At 39.8% G+C, this 25,476-nt stretch overlaps 1 protein-coding gene across 4 annotated transcripts in view; it reads left to right on the plus strand.

Moving 5' to 3' along the window:
* Window positions 1-3,824: 3,824 nt before the first annotated feature.
* CALCRL (calcitonin receptor like receptor) overlaps window positions 3,825-25,476 on the plus strand; it is a 70,361-nt gene continuing 48,709 nt past the window's right edge. The window contains exon 1 of one of the 4 annotated variants that reach the window (XM_032995262.2): window positions 3,825-3,913. The gene's annotated coding sequence lies outside the window, so the exon portion shown is untranslated. Of the gene's footprint in view, window positions 3,914-7,378; window positions 7,394-7,514; window positions 7,902-8,023; window positions 8,040-25,476 lie in introns of those variants that run through there. The other 3 variants (XM_032995264.2, XM_032995261.2, XM_032995263.2) reach the window with 3 other exon arrangements.

Here is a 25,476-nt window from a genome sequence, read left to right on the forward strand (position 1 = left end):
GATTAAAAAGTAGACAAGATTCAAATTTACTTTATTACCCAATTATTCTTTTTTAAAATCTATTTTTATGCTAAAGAAAGCATAATGCTTGTCAAGGAGTAATCACTTGTCAAGCATGATTGTTTCAGTCATAGATTAAAAGATAGGTCTATTCCTATAAAGAGGAAATAGTCACTGGGTTTGTTTTAATCAGATTTATTTTAGGTTATGCAAGCCACACTTAACTCCGCAAAGTGCATATAATTACACTATTGTAAAATGAATGAGAGATCAGAATTAACCCACCAAAAACCATAAAGAGGTTGTTAAAGTTGTAAGTGTGTGAAGCAACATGACAGTTATTTGCAAAGATTTAAACACATATTTGCCTGGATTTAATCCTGTTACTGTTTGTTACTGAACTAGACTCATGGCTAGCAAGTTAATAATTTCCAGAAATATATATTAAATCAGAACAAAAATCAGAACAAATTCCTCTCATAGAAATAAATACAGTTGCTTTAGAGATAACATTATGATTACTCTCTAATTCCCTTTGAGTGTTTTTTGGTTGGGTTTTGGTGCATTTTTAAAGACTGACATGACAGTGGTACAGTTCCTTCCCTTCTCCAAGGCAGCTCTCTGGTCTTGGGTAAATCTTTTATAATGATATTTTTCTAAAGGAAAGGAAAAGAAAAAAAAAAAAAACAAAACAAACAAACAAACAAACAACAACAACAACAACAAAAACCAAACAAAAAAAAACACAAAAAACCCCAAGTTAGTTGGTTTCCTGTTAAGGTTTTTAGAAGCACCCTGATGCTTGTGGAACAACAGATAGCAGGATATTTTTCAAACTCTTCCCTATCTTTGATGTTGTAAATCTTTTTTAATGTATCATGTTTTCTCTTTATGCTTAAAACTACTGAGCATCGTTACACTGCTGTTTGTGAAAGGTGGTGTGGAAATAAGTAGCGGAAATAGATGTGAGGGGCTCAAACACTACAAGGAGCAAGGACAGCAACAGCAGAGTAGTAAATTATCTGTGGGACTAAGCTGCCTTTTCCTGGGCACTATGAATCATATGTATCATTTCAGAAAACCTGTGTTTTATATGCCTGGTGATCTTTGGACTAACTCCACAAAGAGGCTAAGCTTTAGTGCTGAAAATTAGAGCATTTATGCATTCCATATATCCGAGTGAAGGGGTAAGTCAGTCACAGATTTTTATGCAGAAATTCTCTCCAAGTCTCTTTTCTGGTGCCTAAGTCCTTTCATGACTCTTAATCTGGGATGTAATAAGTCTGATTTGAAATATGCTCATGGAACTGAAATGTACACCAGAAAATGTTTATGTAGAGTCTTTTATAAAATGTATGAGCACCACAGACTTCCAATGCACTAACTCTATAAAATCAGACAAGTGCAATTCTGACAGGAAGCCTATGAACTCCATGAGCTGCTGAAAACCGTAATGTCAATTCTCTACACAGAATTAATTTGGTGCATCATTACCTGGCAGTTTCAGTTCCAGTTTGATATCTTCCCTCATTTTTTTTCTCATTGTTTTTATTGACCTTATTCTCATCTGTACTCCAAGCACTAGGAGTCAGGTCTGTAACTGTGAGCTGCAGCGCACGGGCGCAGAGCAGTAGGTTAAATACTCAGACCAGCTGGAGTTTGTCATTGCAGACAAGGGGAGAGCCTGTGGTTTCAGTTGCTCCCCGGCCTTTCCGCTTGCAGCATTGCAACTGCCTCAGCACAGTGACTTGTGAGAGCAGGAGTGGCTTTGGGCACAGGAGGTACGGGAGAGGCAGGACTGAGCGAGGGCTGAACACCCTGCTAATGCCACAGCCACCCTGTGTCTGCCTGACACTGGCTTGTGTCTGCCCGGCTAGGAATGCAGGTAAGTGGACATGTGTCTGCACCTTTTCTTGTCTAAATTATATCGTGAAAGCAGTAAAAATATCTAATCTTCCTTTCTTAGCCATGATAATTCCCCATGGACTGCCAGTATTAAAGCTTAGGTAATTGCTAAGTCGTGTGGTGTACCTTGGAGTGGAGACAGAGCAACTTGGCTTCTCCAGTGACTCAGTAAAGACATTCTGAGTCTCTGGCTCCAGATTAAAGCAAAAAAAGGTGCCAAATGCTGGATAAGTAATACATTTGCAACAGCTGCTTTCTGTCACGGGTGCCTGACCGGTAGGAAGTACCATCCCATACACCATGTTCAAGTCCTTTTACAAAAAAATGCGGTATTCCCTGGCATGGTTCTGAGGTATCTGACCATGATTCACATTAAACTAAAACATCTTATAGAGCTTTCTTGTGAAAGAGAATGAAACTTATTCTTCAGCAGCAGGAGTGCAACATCCAGACAACTCCAGTGTTTATATGAATCTGCATTATTGGTGGCAGTGGTTCTTTAAGGAGAGTTTTTCCTCAGCATCAAGCCCAAATAAAGGTGATGGGGACAGAGCTGTTCCTGAAGTCATGTCCTCTACCCAGCAATGACTGCAGCACTAAACCTGGTGTTTTCAGTTGTGATAGGACTCTGATCAGAGCCTTTCAGGGGTTGGGAGGAAGGGAAGGTGTTTGCCTATGATGTTTCTTAAAGCAATTGCACCACGAACACTAACAAGGATTTGTAAACTCTTAGTTTTATGAGATCATAAACTAGAATGATGAACTTTCTAAAACAGAGTATTCTGGATGAGATAATAGTTCTAGAAGATAGATGGGAAAGAATAGATGCATTTGTTTATATGCAGATTGCCTTGTGATTCCTGTGTCATTTCATGGCAATATCTTTCCTTCAGGCTCCCTCTTGGCCCAGCAACTTGTCCCAGGCTGCCTGGATTCAACACCTACAAAACCCACCCTGGAAGTGTAGGAAAAAACATCCTTTCTGTCCCTGCAGAACCCTGGCTGTCTGGCTGCTCCCCATTCTTCTAAGTCTCCTGCTTGCTGAGCTCTCCTGCAAACTAGCAGGGTCTCTTCACTGAGTGTGCCCCAGGACTGGGCAGTTTTCTCCCAGAATCGGTGTAGCTAGGAGAGGACTAACAGGTACTCCCCCATACTCTTCTACCCCCTACTTACATTATATGAGAGAAACTTCTTGTAGTAACAGTGATTGAACAGGTGATCCACTGAGGGATCTCTTATAGCACTGTTGAGACAGAAAAAAACTTTATAGTCACAGCATCTCAACAGTACCTCTGTTTCAGCTGACTAGGAAAACATTGCAAAGTGGCTCATCTTTTAGGCTTATTATTTAGTGAAATGAGAAATAAGACTGCAATGTTGTAGACTGTACAAAAACTTCTCTGATTATGTTCAGAGATTTGATCTGAGAGTGCATGCTCTTCTTGGTGTGTGTACTCAGAGTATACCAGCTACCCAGCTGTCTTCCTATCTTGTTTTTGTATAGCTCTACAGTGCACTGAATTAGTATTTCCCATAAAAAGTCCAAACTGCAGTGTAATTTGATCTGATCTCCATCAACACCACAAGAAGTTTCTTTTGTGTCCTTCTCCTTCATTCACCTCTTTTCATTCCTCTTATCTCCAATATCTGCAGAACAAGCAAATGCAAGAATAAGAAAACAGATCTGTGCATTTCTCAAAGGTAATTAAAGGGTGAACGTAGAAGTGGGGAGAATTGAACCACAACACAGGGAAAATATAGGGAGTCAGATGGAAGAATGGTAAAGAGGTCAGAAAATGAAGCTATGCTAAGGTGACTGTACATTTCCACTTAGTTAGAGTCCACTCAATGCACTCATTTCATTCCAGCATCTGCCCTCGTTGCTTTGGATGAAATATGCAGGATGCTGTGAAATCTCTTCCACTTTGTATGGTGGGAGCCAACAAGCTGAAGCAATTTTGCAGAGCTATGACCAGATTCCAAGTATCACCTGACCTGCAATAACCTGGTATGTACCCTCCATCCATACAAATGATAAAGCAACTTGTCTTTGAGAAATAATTTAAACGCTTTTTATTCATTCTTTTTTCCTCACATTTTTACTGGTATGCCCTCCTTTTTCTCCTTTTTGCTTTCTATCCCCTTCATCTCTTTATTTTTTTTTTTCCCCCAGTTCATTTGAGCCAGCATTTCTCCTTGCATCTCGAATTCATCAGTAATTCCACAGCCGATTTATTGACATTTTCGTAGAGTCATAGAATGGTGTGAATTCGAAGGGACATTAAAGACCATCCAGTCCCAACCCCCCTGCCCCGGGCAGGGCCCCCTTCCCCCAGCCCAGGGTGCTCCCAGCCCCGTCCAACCCGGCCTTGAACCCTTCCAGGGAGGGGGCAGCCACAGCTGCTCTGGGCACCCTGGGCCAGCGCCTCACCCCCCCGCACAGGGAAGAATTTCTTCCTTACATCTAATCTAAATCTGCTCTCTTTCAGTTTAAAACTGTTACCTCTCATCCTATCCCCACACCCCCTGATCCAGAGTCCCTCCCCAGCTTTCCTGTCCCCCCTTTAAGCCCTGGGAGGCCGCTCGAAGGTCTCCCCGGAGCCTTCTCTTCTCCAGGCTGAACCCCCCCAACCCTCTCAGCCTGGCCTCCCAGGGGAGCTGCTCCAGCCTCCCCAGCATCTTTGTGGCCTCCTCCGGACCTGCTTGAGTTGGTCTGTGTCCTTTTGATGTTGGGGGCCCCCGAGCTGGCCCCAGCACTGCAGGGGGGTCTCCCCAGAGCGGAGCAGAGGGGGAGAATCCCCTCCCTGGCCCTGCTGCCCCCCCTGCTCTGGCTGCAGCCCAGGGCACGGGTGGGTTCTGGGCTGCGGGCGCACGGTGCTGCCTCACAGGCAGTTTTCCCCCCACCAACACCCTCAATCCCTCTCCTTGGGGCTGCTCTCCAGCCACTCCTCGCCCAGCCTGGATGTGTGCTTGGGATTGCTCCGGCCCACGGGCAGAACTTGGCCTTGTTGAACTCCATGAGGTTTGAGAAAGCCTTCATCTTTCTAGATTCTACCTTTCAAGCATATTAAAGTGGACATAAGGGTTATGTTTCATTGCAGGTTGCCATCAGTCATATCTTCTCTTGAGAAAGAACTAGTTTCAAGTGGAATATACATTTATGGTTACGTGTTTACACATGCACCCTTAATATTTTATTCGTAGGCAGTACACGGAGGAGTTTCCTTCGTCTTGTTTATGCCATACTCTCTGGAACCGGTAGCAGTGCCACATTGCAGAGTCACTTCCCAAGGGTTTTTTTTGATGTGGCTGTTTTGTCACAGACAGTGGGCGAGGTGGGTGCCCTGCCCCGAGGGGGACGTGCCCCACGGACGAGCCCTCCTGGGCACTCCCGATCCCTCAGCTGGGCTCGGGCCGAACGCGGGTGGGAGCTGAGCCACGGCCCGAGAGCTGCCGCGGGGCGCGGGTGGGCGCAGCCTGGCCACCGGGCACCAGGTGGCAGCGCCGCGCCACGCCACGGGGCCCACGGGCTGCGCTGCGTGGCTGTCCGAGGGAAAGTGGGGAAAAAACAGCCACCCCGGCGGTCCCCTCACAGCGGCAGTGCTGGAGAGAGGGGTTCTCCCAGTCGACCATGTGTAGTCTCGTTTTTTGCAAAACCACATGTCGCCCTGAACTTTCCAGATCAGATCAAAATTTGTGGTAAGGGGTGGAACTGGCTTGGTTTAATTCACGTGGTTTTAAGCCTTCTTTGGGTACCACACAGTTAGCTGTGCTCACCTACATCCCTGCTGCTGCTAGCCACAGTGTCCTGGTGTCATTCCTGTGCCTGTCAGCCAGACGAGGGGTAGCTGAAGTAGTGTGGGGGCCTTCCGCGTCTCTGAAGTGCAAATTACACCAGCTGAGATGTCTCAAATACCTTTCGAGTAGGAGTAAGAAAGTTCCAGTGGCAGCTAAATAAGTAGAACATAAGATTTTTGAACTAAAATTTAAAAACCCCCAAACCCCAGACAACTCCACTGAATTCAATCTGACAAATCAAGCACAGCCTATGTAATAAATCTCTCCAGCTAATTCAAATGCCTGTCCTGAACATGTGTGCATGGCTGGAATATATGGATTATTTTCTAGGTTACAGTGTGTAACATATCATGTTGTAGTCTATAGTCTAGACCTAATTGGTCTAAAATAATGCAGCCAGACTCACTTCTGATGAAATTCCACCACCTGAGGTGACACCCTGTATTTCAGAGAAGTTTGTTTCCATCACTGTTCAGAATCAGAGCTAATCCCTGGTTTGTATCTGTTTACATTGCCTAGAAGTTTAGAGTGCCAGTTCTTAGTTCTTCACTGATTATAAAACTCAAACATTCTCCTGTTGATGTGAGATCCTAGAAGCACCAACACTTGCATGTGCCAAATGAGTATTAAAGTCATATGCCTGCTCTTTTAGTGACCCCAGCGTGTGATTTCACAATTCATATTATCCAGTGGCTGTATGGATTTAAACTATTCCTGCCTCCCTTTTCCCTCTTCCAAATTTTCCTGACCCTGGCTTGTTTTGGTTTTTTGTTGTTTTTTTTGGTTTTTTTTTTTTTTTTAAATTTTTGTTTTTTGTTTTGTTATTTTTTTTTTCTCTCCTTAGTTTTGGGTTACTTGCTGTTTTCATTTTTGGGGAAAAGGTTTTTCATTGCCCCAATGAATTCCCTCATCTAGTTCACAATATGTCCTGTAATGTTTCTGCTGGTAAAAAGAATGGATGAGCAACAGGTAGTGAGAAGCAAGCAGAATATTTTATCTTGTTTCATGACCAAGCTAAATGGTTATCGTTTTCATGAGCACTTATGAAACCAGGACCTTTGGGAGGTCCTTGTGACCTTCCAAAAGGAGTGCTGGTGTTACAGGTGTTAATATTATTTGAACTTAATGCTCCATGAACTCCCCATTTGTTCAGCATAGTATTGTCATGTGCACACACCAACTGCCTATTGATTTGGAGAGCGCAGGTTCTGTCTATAGCACAAGTATCAGTTGTACAAAGAGCAAGTGATAAATGCTCAGGGACTGCCATTAATTTTGTTTTGTCTTCAATTATGGCAGTTTTCAAACCAGGCAGCTTGTACTTGTGCTTTCAAATCACTAGCATTTTAAAAAATACAGCCTAGAGATCTGTATGGCAGTAGTAATATTCCCGCTACCATATCTCTGCCCTCCATATTTCAGAGACTTATTTACATAAATACAGGGTGTTCTTTTCTTGGGTATAAAACCAAGCGGCACTTTAAATTGTGCGTTTGCTTGAATTTGAAAATTTGATTCTGATCTTTAATGCAGTTTTCCATTTGAGGAATACAGGTATTTCTCTGTCGAGCTTTTCGGCACTTACAGCCTGGGACATAGCGCAGCCCCTGGGGTTTCTGGCAGGGGAGGCTCAGGCCAGGCATAGTGAGGGGGAATGCAGCTGTTGTGCATTAATTGTCTCCGAGCGAAGGTCCAAACTGATTTTTTTCTCTGGGTCTAGGTCGGGGGAGGGGGGGGCGAGGAGGAGGAGGAGTCGCAGCGGCTGCGTCCGCGGACAGGCAGGTCCCGCGGTCTCCTCCGCGAGTGTTTTCCTCCCCGTGTGGGAGCGCCGGCCGTTCCGCGGGGCACCCGGCGGCTCCCCCGCTCCCGCCGCCGAGCATCAGCGCAGCCGGGCTTCCCCGGGGCGGGGAGCGGGGGGACAGAGAAAAGTAACTTCGCGCCGGCTGCGGGCGGGGTCGGGGTGATGTAACAGGAAGCGCTGCCGTGCCGCCGCTGCTCGCCGCGGAGGCTGCGCTCGCCCCGGCGGCACCGGGCGCGGAGGCTGCGCTCGCCCCGGCGGCACCGGGCGCGGAGGCTGCGCTCGCCCCGGCGGCACCGGGCGCGGAGGCTGCGCTCGCCCCGGCGGCACCGGGCGCGGGGACACGGGGAGCCCCCGTTGGTTGCGGGGCAGCGCTCCGCTCCCGCACAGGCTCAGCGCGGTGAGTAGCGGCCGAAACGGCTTCGGGGTTTTGGAGCGGGGAAGCGGCGGTTCGGAGCCGGCCGAGGGCGATTCTGGTCACGCGTGGGAGTTTGTCCGTGAGCCTCGGCGTGGGACAGGCAGTCCGAGGGGGAAGCGGGTACGCGCGGGGGCAAGCTTCGTTTGCTTTTAGTGAGCGAAATATTTGAGCTAACTTTATAACTGGCGGTGTTATAATGTAGCCTCGAGGAAGTAATCACCGATAAATAGAAAAAGAGGTAAAAATACTCTTATCAGCGCTTAAAGGATTCTGTATAAAACATCTCATATTAGTTAACCAAATTCCTGTTGTTGCATCTGGAGAGAATTAGAGGCTGATTGGTTTGAAAAGGGTCCTTAGGACTAATTCAGCACACTTGGAGCTCTTCCAGGAGAGGCTGAATTAGGTGATAAAGTGGTGTAGATCTTCTTACTGAATATTCTTTTAATCTTATTGACGCTGTTGTACCGGAAAGAGGTTATACTTGGATTATTTCATAATTAGGTTTTCTGTTGTAATTCCACTACTGAAGAGATAAAGCTTCTGTTTTGTTTGGACTTTCTGGTTTTTTTGAGAAAAAGCTCGAGTCTGAAGCTTGTACGTGTGCTGGGGTTACTGTTAGAGAGTTTTCCCACAAACACTGAACTGATTTATTGGAAGGTAACTGTCCGCTATTTCATTTCCTTGTGAAATTATTGAATAGCGGGAAGTGTGTGATTCTGTGCCTTCCAGGATCAGCTGAGAGACGGTTGGTTAAGAGAGTCTTGCCACTTTTTCAACTTTCCACAACAGATGGGGTATTCTCTGCTTTTACAAATAAGGTTGCATGGCTGAGATTGCTATATGTAGGCATTTGCTTTTGTGTGTAAGCAATGGATCTGTAGAATCTGGAAAATAAATCTTGCTTCTAAAGGGTAGTTAAGAAATAGCATAGGCTATAAATCACCCTTGGATTTGATCTACAGTGATTTATTTAGTCAACCATACGTTTTATAGGGGCTGAGATTTAAACAATAACAAAAATAGCTGAGTTTTTTGCTCTCTACGTTAATAAATTTATGCCAGATGCCTTGGGGCCAGATTTTGCTGCTCTTACAATTGTGCCTATGCAGAGTCTCTCCAGTCACGTTGGGCATACTGAGGAGCTTACTGTTCATTTGCAGTAATAATGAGTATAACAGTTTAAACCTGTGCAGGTCAGTGATGTGCTAAAAGCCTGACTGTTGTGCTCTGAATCTGAGGTCCTTTCAACTGACTGGAAGGAGACACACTAGATCTGGATAAACATGAATAAGACCAGATCTGAATCCAGGTGTTTTCTTTCAAAGTACACATACTGCCTGAAAATCTCAATTAAAAATGATGATCTGTATTTTCACAGTATTGATTTCTGTACTCGGCTTAAACTCTCATTGGCTTCACTGCGTATAGGAGCAATCCCAAAGTCTTTATCTGACTTTGAAAATCTTCAGCACAAAAGGCACTTGGTGTTACTAAATCAAACAAGGTGACACTTCAGATAAAAAGTGTTGATGTTGTTTTAATGGTCAGTGCAGTAGGAACAACTGTCTTCAGAAGTATTTCAGCTAAATGATTTAGATTCTTATTTTATACTCTTCTCAAGTAACTGGTTTAGGTTGTGGTGGGACTGCCCACTTAAAAAGTGTCAGGCATATATGTGGTTGCAGGTTTAATGCCAGAATCTACATTATATGCAGCTTAAGCAAAGGCAGTGGCTCGATAGAGACGTAGAACGGTGTGACTGCACTTTTTAGTGGACAGAACTAAATACACAAGTATATGACGTGCATTGCAAGTTCAAGAATTACATGATGTATGTCCTGTCAACTTCAAATGTTATCGTACTCTGAATTCCTGATCAGCTAGAGTCTTGCTCTGCGTTAAGAAATGTCATGTTTGACCCTTTGAATAGGCTTTTCTTGATACAACTGTTGAAACCCTGGCCCACGGAGAGACAGTGGGAATTTTCCCACTGACTGTCAAAGGGCAGGATATTCTAAAAGTGGGTATTTTTCTATTGAAGGAATTACACATACATCACCCGTCCAGCCTCTTGTGTTCTGCCTTCTGTTGGCAGCTGGTTTTTGATAACTTCTATAATTTCTGAATGCTCAAGTTTAAAAACGTAAATCTGCACGTCTCCTTCATGGTGACTGACGTCGTACCCGGCTAAATAAAGGGACCTGCTCCGGGAACGCAGTATTGCTCTGTGTGCTGCCTGGGCATTGCAGTCCAGATGTAGACTGGGACACAATTCAGAACAAAACTGAGGGGAAAAAAGCACGCTAATACATTTCTTTTTGCCACCAATATAATTACTAACTTAGTTCTATATTCTGTGCATTCAAGTTTATCAGCTGCTTTTGATGGCATTCCTAGCATGTGCAAGAGCCGGGTGGGATTGGGTCCACGAAGTCATACAGATAAAAGATTGAAACCAGCCCATGGGCATTTGGAAGAAACTACTACTATCAATATGTTTTTAATAGTAATGTATACACAGTGATATTTATATCTAGTCACACCTATAGTAAATGCTGAACATAAGCTATTTATGAAAGCAATTGAAGGAATTTCTCCAATGAGAAGTCCAAGTCTACAGTTAGGAAAACAGAACAGAATTTGTCTTTAAGAAGTTGTTCCCATCTGTTCCCAATGTGTTTACAGCGTTCTTGATCTGCTAGTAAAATTCCTTCTGTGCTTCTGATTAGCTGTCGTTCCTGTAGAGTGCATACACAATATTGGCGTTACCTCAGTGTTACGGTCACCTCTGTTCTAAAAGCATGTGTCGCTATGTCATTGGGATTCATATGTAGTAGTTTCCTCTGTTAAGCTTTTCACTTATTGAAACCAGTCTGTTAGTTGCTCAAATAACTGTTCAGTTACTGGGAAATACTGTATGCCTTTGGTGTAGCAAATTGTCAGAGCTCTGGAATTAACTATATTCTTGATACCACTGTGTCAAGGAAGGAATGAAAACTTCTACTAGCAAAACAGATGTGAGTTGACAAGCAAATAACTTTTAAGCAGTACAATAAATTTGGAAGTGGTTTTGCATATGTGTTTTTGTCTATTAGACATGTAATAGTATATATAATGTATTATTTTTATGTACATATGTACAATATACGTGGGTCTATATCGTGCTGACTTTTCTTATTCCTAATGTATCAACTAAAGAGAGAACATGTACGTTTTTAAAGAGACTTTCAAAGTAAATTAGTCCTAAACTTCATCCTTTGTTTAGAAAACGGTGAGTCATGAATGTCAACATTTTAAATTGAACACGTTTGAATGTTGTTTCCTTTTAATATTTAAAAGAAAAAGGAGAAAGCTTTCCATGGATGTTTACAACCCATTTTTTTTCTAATTTTTTTGTACTTATGTTGGCAATTCTGATGCTTTCAGTGTAATACAGTTGCACAAAGAGCAAGCAGCAGAAATTTAGCCTATTGCTTACCTGTTACCTTAAGGGAGAATCCCACAGCTAGTACACTACAATGTAAGATCTTCCAATTAAATTTGTTGCTATTAGAGCATTTGTTTTTTAGCAATACTTTTTTCTTTTTGTCCTATTTTAGAATCTGGGCAAAACTGGAAGGCTAAACTTTTGCATTTTCAGAGTTTTGTTTTCACAGTTCTCTCCCATTTCTATCTGCCTTAGCCTCCCAAGCTTGCTTACACTGTTTACATTTTCCCAGCAAAGCCATTCTTTTTCTGCCCTAGTTCTGTGCAAACACTTTCAATCATTGCTGCAGTATATGCTGTCCAAAAGAACAGAAGTGATTTATTTAGCATTGCTTTTCCTTGGAAAGATGCATTTGAAATGCACTTAACTGAGTATAATGCATTTTAAATAGACTTTCCATGAGAGAAGCAGTGTACTCACTTCAAGAAAAGAAAACAGATTCTCAACTGGTGTAAATTCACATGTGTCTCTCAAGCTGTTACATTTTAATTATAGCATAGATGTTACCCAAGACTTTTCTGACAGTCTTGGCCACTATTAAGCTGTAGCTGACCATTAAGATACTAATTGAAGTTTAGAAAATAAAACAATGTTGTATTTCTGGATTTATGCCTGGATCGTGCAGGCCTTATTTAAAACATACCCCAAACAAAATTAATGGCAGAGTTTTCTTTAATGAAGCCTGTACCAGTCTGACTTCCTATGTAATACCGAGGACAAGGAGCAAAATGCAGTGATTTTCTTGATTATTATTATTATTACGTTCAAAGCAGCTACCTCATATACTGTGGTGTGCTGTCAGCTGTGCTTAGGCTGAATATCTTTTCAGTTCCTAAAAACTATATAATCTTTTTTACATATTCTTTGATAATTCTGAGCTTGAAACTGCACAACCTTGATGCTTGTGTGAGCATAAACTGTCGCTCTTTGTATTACCATTTAGGCTTTCCCTCACTTTTTTTCTCCCCCATTTCAGTGGTACAACCTTGGAAATTAATTTTAATAAATTTTGTATTATGTTAATTCTGGAAATGCTGGACGAGTTTCATTAAAGCAAAAGATGTACTGAGAACATATTTGTTATACCAAAACCCATTTGTTTTAGACTTTAAAAATATTTTTCATATTCATATTATCAGAAATGAATATAGTTTGTCTCACAATGTTGTGCTCTATAATTCTTCCTAGATAGACATTTTAAAATATATATTTCAGAAATGAGTAAGAGCTTTAGACAACATACTTCTTTTCTCTGTGGTTGTATCTGTGTATGTATTTATTGCCCTAAATGGAGCTGAAAAATAGTACTCTGCAACCTTTGATCACTAAAAAGGCACATTTTTGCAATGATTATCCTGAAATATTCTGTATAATGGGGATATCAGCCCTTTTGTTTCTCTTAACGAAATCCAGCAGGTGTCACTCTGGGGATTAAATAAGGAATATTTCCCAAGTGGAGATAAATTTGTTTGGGAGATGAGATGTAGAATTTAGAAGTATTTATTCTAATATATTTTTCCAGGATAATTTTTTGACCATGCATGCCTTATTAGTTTTTAAGTTTCTTTTTTTAATTAAGTGATTTAACGGCTGTATTTGTCTGTCTTTGTATCCCTTTGAATATGAAGAATGACACAGTAGTTAGTATTGGACTATATAATGGGAAGTTTTACTCACAGGTGTCAGTTTTGAAACATAAAGAGCTAGGAATCATTTGAATATTGCCTTTAGCGTATTAAAAAATGCTTTTTTCATCTTCTTTGGGAACCAAAATTATTCTTTTTGTCAATGGAAATTCTAGTTGCACAAGTCATGTGTTTTCAGTTACAATGAATCCGAGGAGGTGCTCTACAGTGGGCTGCTGCCAGTGAACATATTTATTGAAACTGTCTATGTATTGTTTTCTGTTTGAATTAGCTAAAATTGACATGATAGGTGGCTATCGTGGTATTTTTGATGTGATAGGAGACATGATAGGTTTCACAGTAAAAATTATTTGGAGAAGAGAAACTTCTTCACCTTGTACTGAGGTGCTAGTACAAGGAAGTAAAAGGTGTGCTTTTTGGGGGAAAAAAAAATAGAAAAAGAAGTCTTGTTTATTGTGCAGAGTGTTTCTTTAAGGAATGGTAAAACAATGTCCTGCTTGTGCTCTGGTGAATTTTTACGTAAGTATAGAACTCTGTAGTCTGTGGATTCTGTATTGTGTGGAATAGGAGCATAATTGTTAATAACTTGTGAGTTTCTAGAGGGGATTTTCTTTTATTTCCCATACCATGTTAAGGCCACCTTGTACTGAAACAAATACCTCAGCAGGCAGCTTTGGAAGTCAATCCAGAAATACAAGTCTCCCTTCAAATAGAAAGAAATTGGTTTTTATAAATACATGCATACATGCATGTATTTTTATATACGCATAAATGTGTGTTATATATGTATTTTACATGTGTATAGATGTATTTTACACAAATTTGTTTTAAATCATCTCATTATAGAACTTGTAACCACTTTAAACAATCCAGTTTCCTTTCTCTCGCTTCTTTCTCCTGTTTAAGCCCCCATCCTGTTCCGTTTTTTATTCTATTCAACTTCCTTTCCTGTGATGACTCTGAATGAGTCACTTTGCCAGGCATTAAGAATGTGGCTTGACAATATTTCCAAAAGCTTATCCTACACTGGCCCATGCAGTTGAAATTAACCTCTGCCTTATCCTTCCTCTCAAAGAGAAATGTCTTTCTTCACCAGGATGGTTTCTTGGAAGGGGGGAGGTGGGGTTGAGAATCCTTTCCATAAATGACTATATATTGAAATTCATAGTCATCTTCCTTCAAGAGGAACAACAGATGTGTGTACCGTAACAGAGTATTAAGATTGGTAACCTTTTATAAATGGATTTAGTATTTAGTTGGGAAAAAGTTAGTTTAAACAAGTTCAGGAAAGCCAAAAGTAAGGCTCTTTCCTGAGTGCTATTCAAGTACTCTCTGCATGGCCACCGTTCTGCATGCTTCGTTTCTTACTAAATGTGTCATTTATTGCATCACAGTACATTGAAGGAAGGCCATCAGGATTGTGCTTTTTTCCTACATAGCTAGCAGCAATGGGAAAAAGCACATGCTTAACACTAAGTAGGCACTTAAATGCTGAACTAAATTGTAGCCTTTCTTGTGGTTATGTGCATGCCAGCATAGTGTGGGGTTTTGGGGGTTTTTGTTACAGTTTTTTTCTTTGGTGTTTTTTTTTTTTTTTTTTCTTTCTGTTTTGGAAGGAGTTTGTAAAGTATTTTTTTAAAAAAATGTTTCTAATCTATTAATCATGTATGTGCATCAGGAAATAAAAGACTTTCTGCTGAAAACAAACAGGGAAAAATTATAGTTGTAGAGAAGAGTAACTCTGCAAACCAATACACAAAATAGAGTAAGAATTCCCATCGAGTTCAACTCTGCTATTGCAGTGTTCTCCTTTCCCCACAGAGCTGGGGAACCTCATACTCCATCGGTTTTTACTAAGGGAGGTCTGAAAGATTATATCCCTTCTATCATTTTCTGTGTGTTATGCCATAAGTGTAATTAACATTGACACAAATTATACACCGGTGAGCAAAGTAGAAGTAGAAAATTTGTTTGTTTCTATGTGCTATCATAATATAGGTTTTATATTAAACAAGAGTAATGGTTGTAATTGGAAGATCAAAGAATTCTGTCCAGAGTAAAATCATCGGCTATTCATTTATATTCATTTAAATGCATGTTTAATTTCTCATACTGGAAATGCTTAAGTTCTGACTAAAGGAGGTGATTTGAGCAGTCCTCGGATCTTGACAATGTCATTCTTACATTGATTACCGAAGTCACAGCACAGTCTTGTAAGAGCCCTGTGTGTCCTGTCCCCCTCCCCCGCCTGCTGGATGCACCATCTCAGCATCTTCAGAGTTCTAGGGAACTAGGTAGAAAAACATCTTGCAGGTGCTTTTAACCTTTTAGCGTGAACCACTGTGGTAGCTGCTGGGCCTAGATCTTTTTTCTTTTTTTTTTTTTTTTTTTTCTTCCCCCCCCCCCATTATTTCTGGAGAGATTGTACGAGTTTTTTCTCTAGAGAAGATCCTCTTCTAAGAACTATGCATGCGATCCTAGGGTAGAATTCAGCCAATGTAGTTCAACTGGACACTTTTTATTTAGAGCTACAGAGATAAAACAGTCTGCTGACATGCTAAGCTTTTCCTAGAGTCACATTACAGCCCAGTGAAGGGCATGGCAGTAATTCAGGGTTTGTTGGAAGGATGGCAAAATGCTTGCTCTGTCTCTGCGGGGGCACTGGGGCACCGGAGCATGTCAGTGTGTACTGCCATTGGTAAAATTAAGTGTATAAGGTTAGGGTGAAGTCGGCACCAAAAGAGCCCAGATGCAGAGCAGATTCTAGGGACCAATTGCAATAAGCCTAAATCAGATTAGGCAACGGGAGAGAAGATACTTTGAAATATATTTTGTCCAATGAAGACAGACTGGTGCGATAGACAACTCGGCTTCCACAGGGAATGCACATTTACTGAACCAAAGTGTTAAAAAATAGCACTGTACCATGCAGGAATGTGGGACTTCTTAAGCCAGAGGTTTGATTTGTTTTAATTTGTTTAGCCCTTGTGTTTCCTAGATTTCCAAGCTTTTATGTTTTCAAACATTTACAGATTTTTAAACAGGACAGTTGTCCAACTCCTCCTTCCTTGAGCACGAAGTAACAGTAGAAGGATGAAGTCTGGAAGCAAGGAAGTGAGGAAGATAAAATGATGGAAGGAATGACAAATGCACAAAGAAAAAAAATCTGAACCTCAAAGTGTATTTCCCATAGGAAGGTAAACTGTGAAGAAATCAGTAAATGGAATGATGTTGCCTTTAGCATGACCTTCTAATTGCAGAGACAATACTGAGGCACGTGTCTTGTGGTCAGTCAAAAACCATTTCTTTATGTACATAGCCACTTGGATAAACTGAAAAGTTCCTTTTGATGGTGAGAAATCTGTATTTGCAGTTGTGTATATGACATGAATTCACAGTAGGGTTGCTAAATTAATTGTCTATTCAAGTATTTTAATTTGGCAACAAAAGCAGATGCTGGGTTTCAGTACATGATCTAGTTAAAATGCCAGTTACTGCAGTGATAAGTTAGCTCATCATTTCTCATGCAGAGTGAAGGTGAAACATTCAGCTGTCACACTTGGAAGATGCTTATTACCTCATCTCTTCTTCATCTATGCAGGGGAAGGATTCTTCCTATTTCTGCTACCATGCTAACTTTACATGTACTGACTATAAGATTCCATGATCTCTCAGAATTTAAGCCTATGATTTTCCTTTTTCATTCCCATTCTTTTTGTCATTTGTTGCACTTCATGGGTAAGATTATTCTCCTGTCTTCTCAGTGTTTACAAAGCCTTCAGGCATTTATAGGTTAATGTTTTTGTCTTATTCAAGTTATACAAAGAGGTGGAGATGTTTTGTAAGGTTCCACATCCAGTCAACAGCCCACTCAAAATTTCTCTCACTGTGCCAGGGTCTTTTTCTCACCTCTGTTATGTGCTCTGATGTGTGCACGTGCAGTCCCACGTTACATTGGTTCCTTTGCTGCCATGCATCCGCTATTAAAAAAAATTGCTGAATGAGAGTAATAGAGAGGAACAATGGGCTATTACAGGATGTTCAAGACAGGGTCATTACAGTATATTTTCTTGTGCAATCTTGTTATGAACAAGCTTCATATTTACCAGCTTGCTTCATTTGTCAGCACCCTATTATTAGTGTTGGAAGGCTACAAACTGCCCGTTTTCTAACAAAGTTCAACTCGATGAAATACAAATTTTCTCTAATAGCACTGTGGAAAGATGATTTTCAGTATTTATAATAAATTTTTATATTTTGTAAGCATTTACTATTTATTTATCAACATCAGTAATAAGAAACAGAGCCAGGACATGTTTTGCTATCGAACTGCAAATTAACTCTAGTGTACTTAACAAAATGACATCACAAAAACTTATGATGGGCTGTTGAATTTGAAAGTCTAGATAGATCATATAAAAAATAGTAATTTTGCTTTTGAAGTTTGAAAATAAAGCAGCTTATTTGCAATGCTGCTTTTTAACATACAGTGCATTTTTTCCATCATTTCCAACACTTGGAATCCAAAGGGTCAATGTGATATAAAAAGTCAGGATAAGAAATAGCACTTAGTGGGCCTTTGAAGCAGCTGTGGACTCTTTCTGTGATGTGTAATTGAATTAACAATTCTCTAGTTGAAGGACACCCACTAACGAGCACAGTTGCAAACATTTAAGAAAGTTTCCAGCTAATGCGAAATAAGCAATTCAAGCAAGAGGATTCAGTCAAATTTGGGAAGACATAGACTTGGGATCCAGAGATTAGTAGAATAGACTAGAAACCAATCCACAGGGATTTGGATGCTGATGAAAACTGCATACATTTTCAGCATTGTATGAAAATGTCTCAAACTTTAACCAGGGCACATCATTTTCTTAGATGTGAAAATGGTCTTGTTTGCATTCTTGGAAGAAACACAGCCTACTTTGGAATACTGGGCTATATTTGTGTAAAACAGCCTAAAGAATGGAAAACTAAGGGTACTGTAGGTCAGTATTGAGGTTAGCAGAACTGTGAGGAGGAAGTCTGGCAGCTGAATATCCTACAGCATGCCTCAGTGCTGCCTTCTTTCACATGCAAGGACGGCGGGGTGTGGAGATTGGCCACTGCAGTAATATACATGTGAGTCTGGTTCTTGCAGAATAAGGAACATATTAACTGACATGAAGTGTCAGTGGATGAGATTTGAATTAATGTACCCATCAAAAGTTCTTCCAAACTTTACAGCTTTTGTCCAGTTTGACAAATGGCTCATTGGAACTGTTAGAGACCAACTGTTTTTCTTCAGCTGACTCCATTTGTCTTTTGAGTCTTCTACTCTACAAAATGCTTGAAGTTGCAAGTAGTATACTTCCACAGTTCTGCATATTTAGTGAAACTATACAGATGATATGCAGAGCACAAAACAAGGTTTGCAAAACTAGCAACTATTTAAAGGGAGTTATAAATGGAAGGAGGGAAAGCTAGTGATTGGCAAGAAAATATTGAAGAGAAAATATGTGTTGGAGACATTGTCTTTTGTCCACTGGGTCCACACTACTACTCCTTTTGAAAAATGAGACATAGGAGGTGCTCAGTAATTATTTACCATGCCTAATGTTATTTGTATCCATTTAACAAAGAATATTAATGTATTGCTTGGTATAGGAAGAGGAGTGTGCACTGATTAATGTGAAAATAAAGCAACTAATTAATGCAAATCAACAATATTTCTGTCACATTAACTACAGTACAACAGTTAATGTGTTCCTCCCAAACCACCACATGATCTCATGTGCATGTATGTAAGCAGTTCTTTGAATTGAAAAAGCTCCCAGAAATACATGTGGATTTCCAGAATCCATTTGTAGCTTTTTAAAGCGAACAGTTAAATGCTTAGAGCATTGAACATATCTAAAGGATTCCATGTGATAATTTTCTTAATCAGCTGGGTTTTCTTAGAGGATGACCATCTGAAAGAGCACTAGGTTTCTCGAGTCTATGTCATGCCAGGAAAGGGGCCACAAATGTGGTTAAAAATCATTTCTGTTTGGTTTCCAATAGAGTAACCTGCAACTGATTGATGAAAGTTTTTTTCTCTTGACTCTCTCAAGAGAGATTGTAAGCATACGCTATGAGAAAATAAATTAGTTCCAGTCCCATAGAGGGGGATGAACTCAGCTTGTCACAGACAGACAGTTGTTTCCTGACATTGGGCACTTGGTTAACAACTTCCAGTGTTTGAAGATGTCATGGGTCGTATGGATTCTGTGTGTTCATGGCCCTTTGGGCTTAACAGGAAGGTCACCCAGTTATCGAGCAACTGCTGTCTGTTTGAAGAGATTCAACTGCCTTTCCTGCCCCACTGTTGGAGGACCTCAGCTTTCAAAGAGAAAACAGTGCTGCCTCTGTGAATTTGCCAGTATCTCGACCTTGTTTTCTAGCTAAAAACAGAAAAAGAAAAGAAAAAAAAAAAGTGTAATTATTTTCATTCTCATTTCCTTTGTGTTCCATCTGATCCTATTGACACTGTTTTCGTCTAGCATAATCTCTGTGGAGCAACCAAATATCTTGTCTTCATTTCTTTTCTGTGCTTTGAGTGTCTTGGACTGCCGCTTTTCCAAAGCTGTCTGTATCCCCAAATCTTTAGGAGAAGGATTCCCACCTCTCTGCAACCCTCTGGAAAAACTTACTGTGTTTCCCACATACAACCTGAGAGTATATGTTGTAATAAAACAAAGAATACAATAATCGTTTCTCAACAAACCTATATGGATAATACAAAGGGTGGTTGAGCCAGAAAGTTCTTTCCACAGTCAACTTTTGACTGACTTAGCCATGCTCTCATGCAATCATGATAATCAGAAGACCTGTTTCTAAATTGTGTCTCTTTCAAAGTGCAAGTTATACCTGTGGAAATTCTAGTAATGTCATTATGGGCAGGAATGTAGCAACCTCTATTATTGTAGCCAGTGTTAAGTGGTAACTAACACAAAAGACTTGTTGGTTTGTTTGGGTTTTTTTCTTCCAAAAATGTAGCAAGCATGTTATCATTGTTCCCAATTGAAGATCCCTTTTCACAGTCTTCCAACGAATTAACTATTTTCCTTGTTTTGTATGAGGAAGGTAACCTTTGTAACAACCTGTTTTATTTACCAGCGTATCTGTAAGCTGCAGGAATCCTGTGTGTGAAGTCACATCACAGTGCTCAAGACAGACAGAAATCCTTGATCTGTATTAGAAAACTATTTGGTAACAAACTGAATAGAGCTGTGACTCCTGTCAGGTGTTTGTTTTAAATAGCACCACCTAGTACTTTTTTTCAAAACTAAAAAAGGGTGAAGTGATTCAAATCAGAGTTCTCTTGTGTCTTCCCCAAAATTCAGTCTGTACCATATTGCACATTTGTGAGGAATAGGGAAAGAGTTTTATTACTGATCACTCTCTCTTTAAAGTTCACACGCCTCTGCAGTTCCTACTCTTTTGCTGGAGTTAGAATCAAAGTACCAAAATACTATGGAAAAAAGCTGCTCTTGCATTATTTCTGGCAGGCTTATAACCTGGGAGTATCAAAAATATCATCAGAAAGCCTGTTCTCATGAGAGTCCTGTCCAAATTTCCAGACCAACAATTCTGGAACATTATCTAAAAAAATGTAGTTACTTATACAATCACACAACTACAGCAGAGCTTGTGGTTGACTTTTTTGGTGTGTGGTTTGTTTTGTTGGTGTTTTTTTTTTGTTTTGTTTTTTTTTTTGTGGGGAGTGTTTTTGGTTGCAGTTCTTCCCTTGTCCCTTTTTATATGAAGATTTTTAGAGAATTTTAGCTGTTCTTTCACTCTTGTCTTAGCTGTGTAAGAACTTCCTTTGTCCCCTCCCTTTGGGTTTTTTTATTCAGATTGATCATTCTCCATTCTCTTAGAAATAAGTGTCATTTTTTAATAAACAACAGTCTGTTAAAATAGAGTGTGAAGAGAATTTGGCAGAATGACTGTAGAACCTGTTCATACTAATTTTCTCGTTATGATTACTGAAGAGTAACCCAAGTTAGTGGGTGGGTATTATTTAAGAAAATATTTTTTTCTGTGCTTAGTTTCAGGTAGATTTAGTAATAAGTTTGCATGCTATTGCTATATCAAATTCTCCTTACTAACAAATCTCTGCTAGATGTAAACGTTTCATAGTTTCAGCCACAGTTGACTGCTTTGTTCAAATATTACTCTAGAAGTACAATACATGCACAAATAATTCAGTAAAAGCTCTGTATTAAAGCAGTGGCCACCATGAGCAAACAGCTTGTTTGCTAGACAGTCTAGGTGATGCAGTTGTCAGTGCTATTGCTGTGTTAGTATCCATCAGTAATTAATTCCATTGCTTGAACAAGAGTGCTCAGAGACCATGTTATCATTCTAGCAGAGTCCTGCCAAGCAGCTGGTGCTGTTTCTTGTTTTTGTTTTTTTCTCAGGGAAGTAGGATTGAGCTCACTGGAAATGTTTCTCGTCTTTCACTGATAGAAATCAGTAAACATAATCATTCAAAGAAAAACACATTTGATATACCTTACCTATATGGACAAATATATATTATGCAGTAGATACTCCTATTTATGGTTCCTTGATTCTATAATAGGTAAACTACTAAGAGATGTGTGGTTTAAATTTTATTTATGATATTAGCATTCGTATTCTCCTGATATATGGTTTGATAGTCACATAAGCTTAAATTAATTTACATTTTAGGAGGAAAAACTCTATCTATGTGATGAGCATGAGGGAGAAAAAACATTGGTCAGCGCAACTTAAGACTACATAATGTATTAGGGTGCTGGTTTAGAATTTATCATTATTTATTTATATGTGTTTTCCTGGGGAAGATGTACTTCTCTAGCACCTACATACTGTTGCATCTGCTCTGAAGAAATATTTGCATATAAGCATAATGTTCATAAGATTGCTCCATTAGGTGAGAGACTTATGAAAATATATTCACTGTGAATAAAGAGGGGAAAAATCCAGCTCTTGGTAGATTGTGGTTTTTGCACTGAACAGACCTGTGCTAGCATCTTTGTATCACCCTCAATTCAGCAAACATTAATGTGTTTCATTTCAAAACTGTACTTATTAGATAAATTATTGCGCCTGGGTGCACTCAGTTCATAATATGGAGGAACTTGCTTGAGCTTGGAAGAGCATTAAATATACAGAAGGCTACGTGGCTTATCCAACTATGCTGCTACTTATTTGATTAACTGAATTTGTTCCTCAATTCCCAATCCTTGGGCTTCAGCCTCAGCACCCTCCCACCCCGCCTAGTATAAATCTGTACAGAATTTTTCTGTCCACTTAATGTGCAGATCTGCTGCAATAAAAACAGCATAATGGAAACCACGTGCCTCCAAAATAAGCCAGGTCAGAGAGGACTTGCTACTAATAATCTGTTCTCAAGTCTGAGATGGTTTAGATATGTGCTTATATTTGCTGATAAATTTGATTTTGTCTTCCTTCGATCTTAATTTGTGAATTGGCTCCTGGCTATTGCACATAACTGAGTAAGTATCTTAGCTTTGACAACTTCAAAGTGGCTATTGGATAACTTTTATAACACAAGGAACAGAAATTTTCTGGCTTAAGCAGTTTAAAGGTGCTGATGGTCTACATATAATCATACCATATATTCATACCATATTCTATACATATTTGTGCCTTGCAACTGTAGCTGTAGCTTGGGAAATGTAAAACTGACAAACAGGCCAAGTTTCCATGAAACTAAAGAAAATGCACAAGTTTGTTTACATATACTGGGATTGAGCTCTCTTTTTCCCACCATCACCTTCTCTCTAATCCTGATGATTTGATGATTTTTTTTCCTTTTAAAGGTTTGGCTCCACAACAAATTGCTCATAAGACCAATTAATGTTGTGAAAACAGATGTTTTTGATTTGTTAGCAGTGACATGTTGTTTTCAAGGATCAGAATATCACAGGGATATTGTATTTTTGTAACGCAACTCATGCTTTTCATTTACTTTAGAATACTTAATGCTATTTCTCAGGTGTAATTGAACTGGAACCTTTACACTCAAAATGGAGGATCTCCCATTTTGAGTCAGACCTAGGCAAGGGAGCTTTGGTATCCCTTCTTTTGACTTCTGCCTGTACCCTGTGCATGGTGTTTCCTGAAATGAAAAAAATGTATGCGTCGCCTTAAGAAACTGATTTTATTTTTGCAATGACTTGCATAAAGAAAAAATAATTTTTCCTTGGTGGTCTCAGGAGCTACTTACTCCTCTGAAACTCATGTATCTTTATCTAACTACAAATTTAGCTAACAAAGGCAGTGTAATATTATCCAGAGTTTTAAAAAAGCCAGTGACTGAAGGCAGTTGAATGAAAGATCTTTAGCGTTTATGCAAGCTATATGCTGGGCTATATAAAGTAACACAGTATTTTTATCGTTATCAGCCATTAATTGTGTTGACTTCCTTCTCCTTCTAGAATTAGTACAGAAAGGAAGGCATGCTTGTGTTTTGTTTAAAGCCTTGATCAACAACAGCTCCCTAACTTTCTTTTTACTTTTCTAAAGTTTACTTGCTCATAAATGGTATTTGTCACAGTGACAAAATTCATGCTTGCCAGTTAGGCAGTACGCTTGTTAAGACTACAATAGCAGTTCTCCAAGAATTGCAGTGAAATGTGTGTACAAAGACCATCTGAGCGTCTAGCGTTACTGAGGACAGGATCAGTACCCACCAGCTGCTCTCACCTTGCTTCATCCTACATCAACATTGGATTAATAACGTGAGCATAAAGTATTCTGCATTTTAATAATTTCTGATACCCTCAACATGGCAGTTGCATTTCAATTACTGTTTTCTGTCATGATGGTGTAAGGGCCAATGGAGTGTGGGGAAGAATAGAAGAAATATAATCACAGTTCCTGTAATGAAGAAGCTTTTCATGGAAGAGTCATGACCACACCCAGGCATCTCTTGGGCCGAGAGAGCTGACAAGCCATAGAAGCACTTAAGAGGAGTGACACTGAAGAAGTGAAATTGAGCAGTTGATTCCCAATGTGTAAGCTAGCTCTGAGGACAGAAGTAGCACAGGGAGAATGATAAATGTGTGAAGACTCGCATTTGTAGTTCTCTCAACAAGTCTGTCTCTGCAGTTAAATCAAAAGACCCCAATCCAAATTAACTGTCGGATGTACCAAAAAATGACAGGACTTACAAACAGATTTTCACAGTTCAACACAGCTCATAGCTCTCTAACAGTTACATGGAAGATAAATTGTGTTAAGAGTGTTAAGACTTGCCTTTGGAAACTGTACATTTATATAACTTAAGCAGTTCTGCTTTCTTACTTCCATGGTTTTTAGTACAAACAAGAAATAATGTGCAAATAGCACTGAAAGTTATTGAAGCATCGCATTTCTTGGACATAAATGCAGCTAATTCTGCAAAAGCATGGCTCTGAAGAACAAAATTCTGAAACCCATAGCTCAGATGATAGCTTTCTGCAATAATTCCTTAGTTATCCCTATGGGATGTGGTAGATGCAGCTAGGACGGGGAGTGCTAACAAACCTTAGGATGTAGTGGCAAGTACGTCATAACAACTCTTGCCAAAAAACTAATCCAGTCCCACAGTGATCAGCTCCACCTATGTCACAGTCCTGTAGGAGAGAAAGGATGTTGCTTAGAAAAATGCACTTGAGGTATTTTTATGGTAGAAAAGAGTGGAGATACATAGGGTTTTTTTATGAGAATTTAATATAAACCGTGTGGGTTTTTAAATTTTGTTTGGGTTTTGGATTTTTTTTTTTTTTTTTGCGCCTTGAAGACTAGAACAGGTTATTATAAAGAAAATTCCATATTATTCTGGTCAGATGTCAAATGCAAACGATATGAAAGTGAAGTATGGAATACATTTTTCACAGCCTAATTTTTTGTTCCCAAGAAACGCTTTAGAACTAGACTGTATAGCTTTCAAAGCTGACTACCTAACTATATTGAGAAATAAAAAGTCAGTCAAAACCATACCATAGTTTGATTTTTATAGAGTAGGAACCTGTTACTTAAAGTGTAGCATCTTTCATAAATAAAACACTTAATAGTTAAAATGCAGTTATCTGAAGGCTCCATAAGCACACAGTGCAGTAATGAGTGATGTTCCTAACACAATTCACACAGTTTTGGCTGTTGGAAGCTGTATTGTTAGGCTGCTGGCTGGGACTCAGGATATCCCTTACTGCTTTCAAAAAATTCTCTTGGGCCTTTAATTTCCAGCTGAACAGTCACCAAAGGTCCGTGGAAGAGACCTTGAGCAAACCTTAGACCTGATGCAGCAATGTGGATGCCTTTTTTTTTTTTTTTTTTTTTTTTTTTTTTTTTTTTATGCTAGATCTATTTAGTCTTTCAGCTGTTATGTGGTAAAAATACTTTA

The sequence above is a fragment of the Tyto alba genome, unplaced genomic scaffold (genome assembly GCF_018691265.1).
Source record: "Tyto alba isolate M040663 unplaced genomic scaffold, T.alba_DEE_v4.0 Super-Scaffold_7, whole genome shotgun sequence".
Classification (NCBI taxonomy): Eukaryota; Metazoa; Chordata; class Aves; order Strigiformes; family Tytonidae; genus Tyto; species Tyto alba.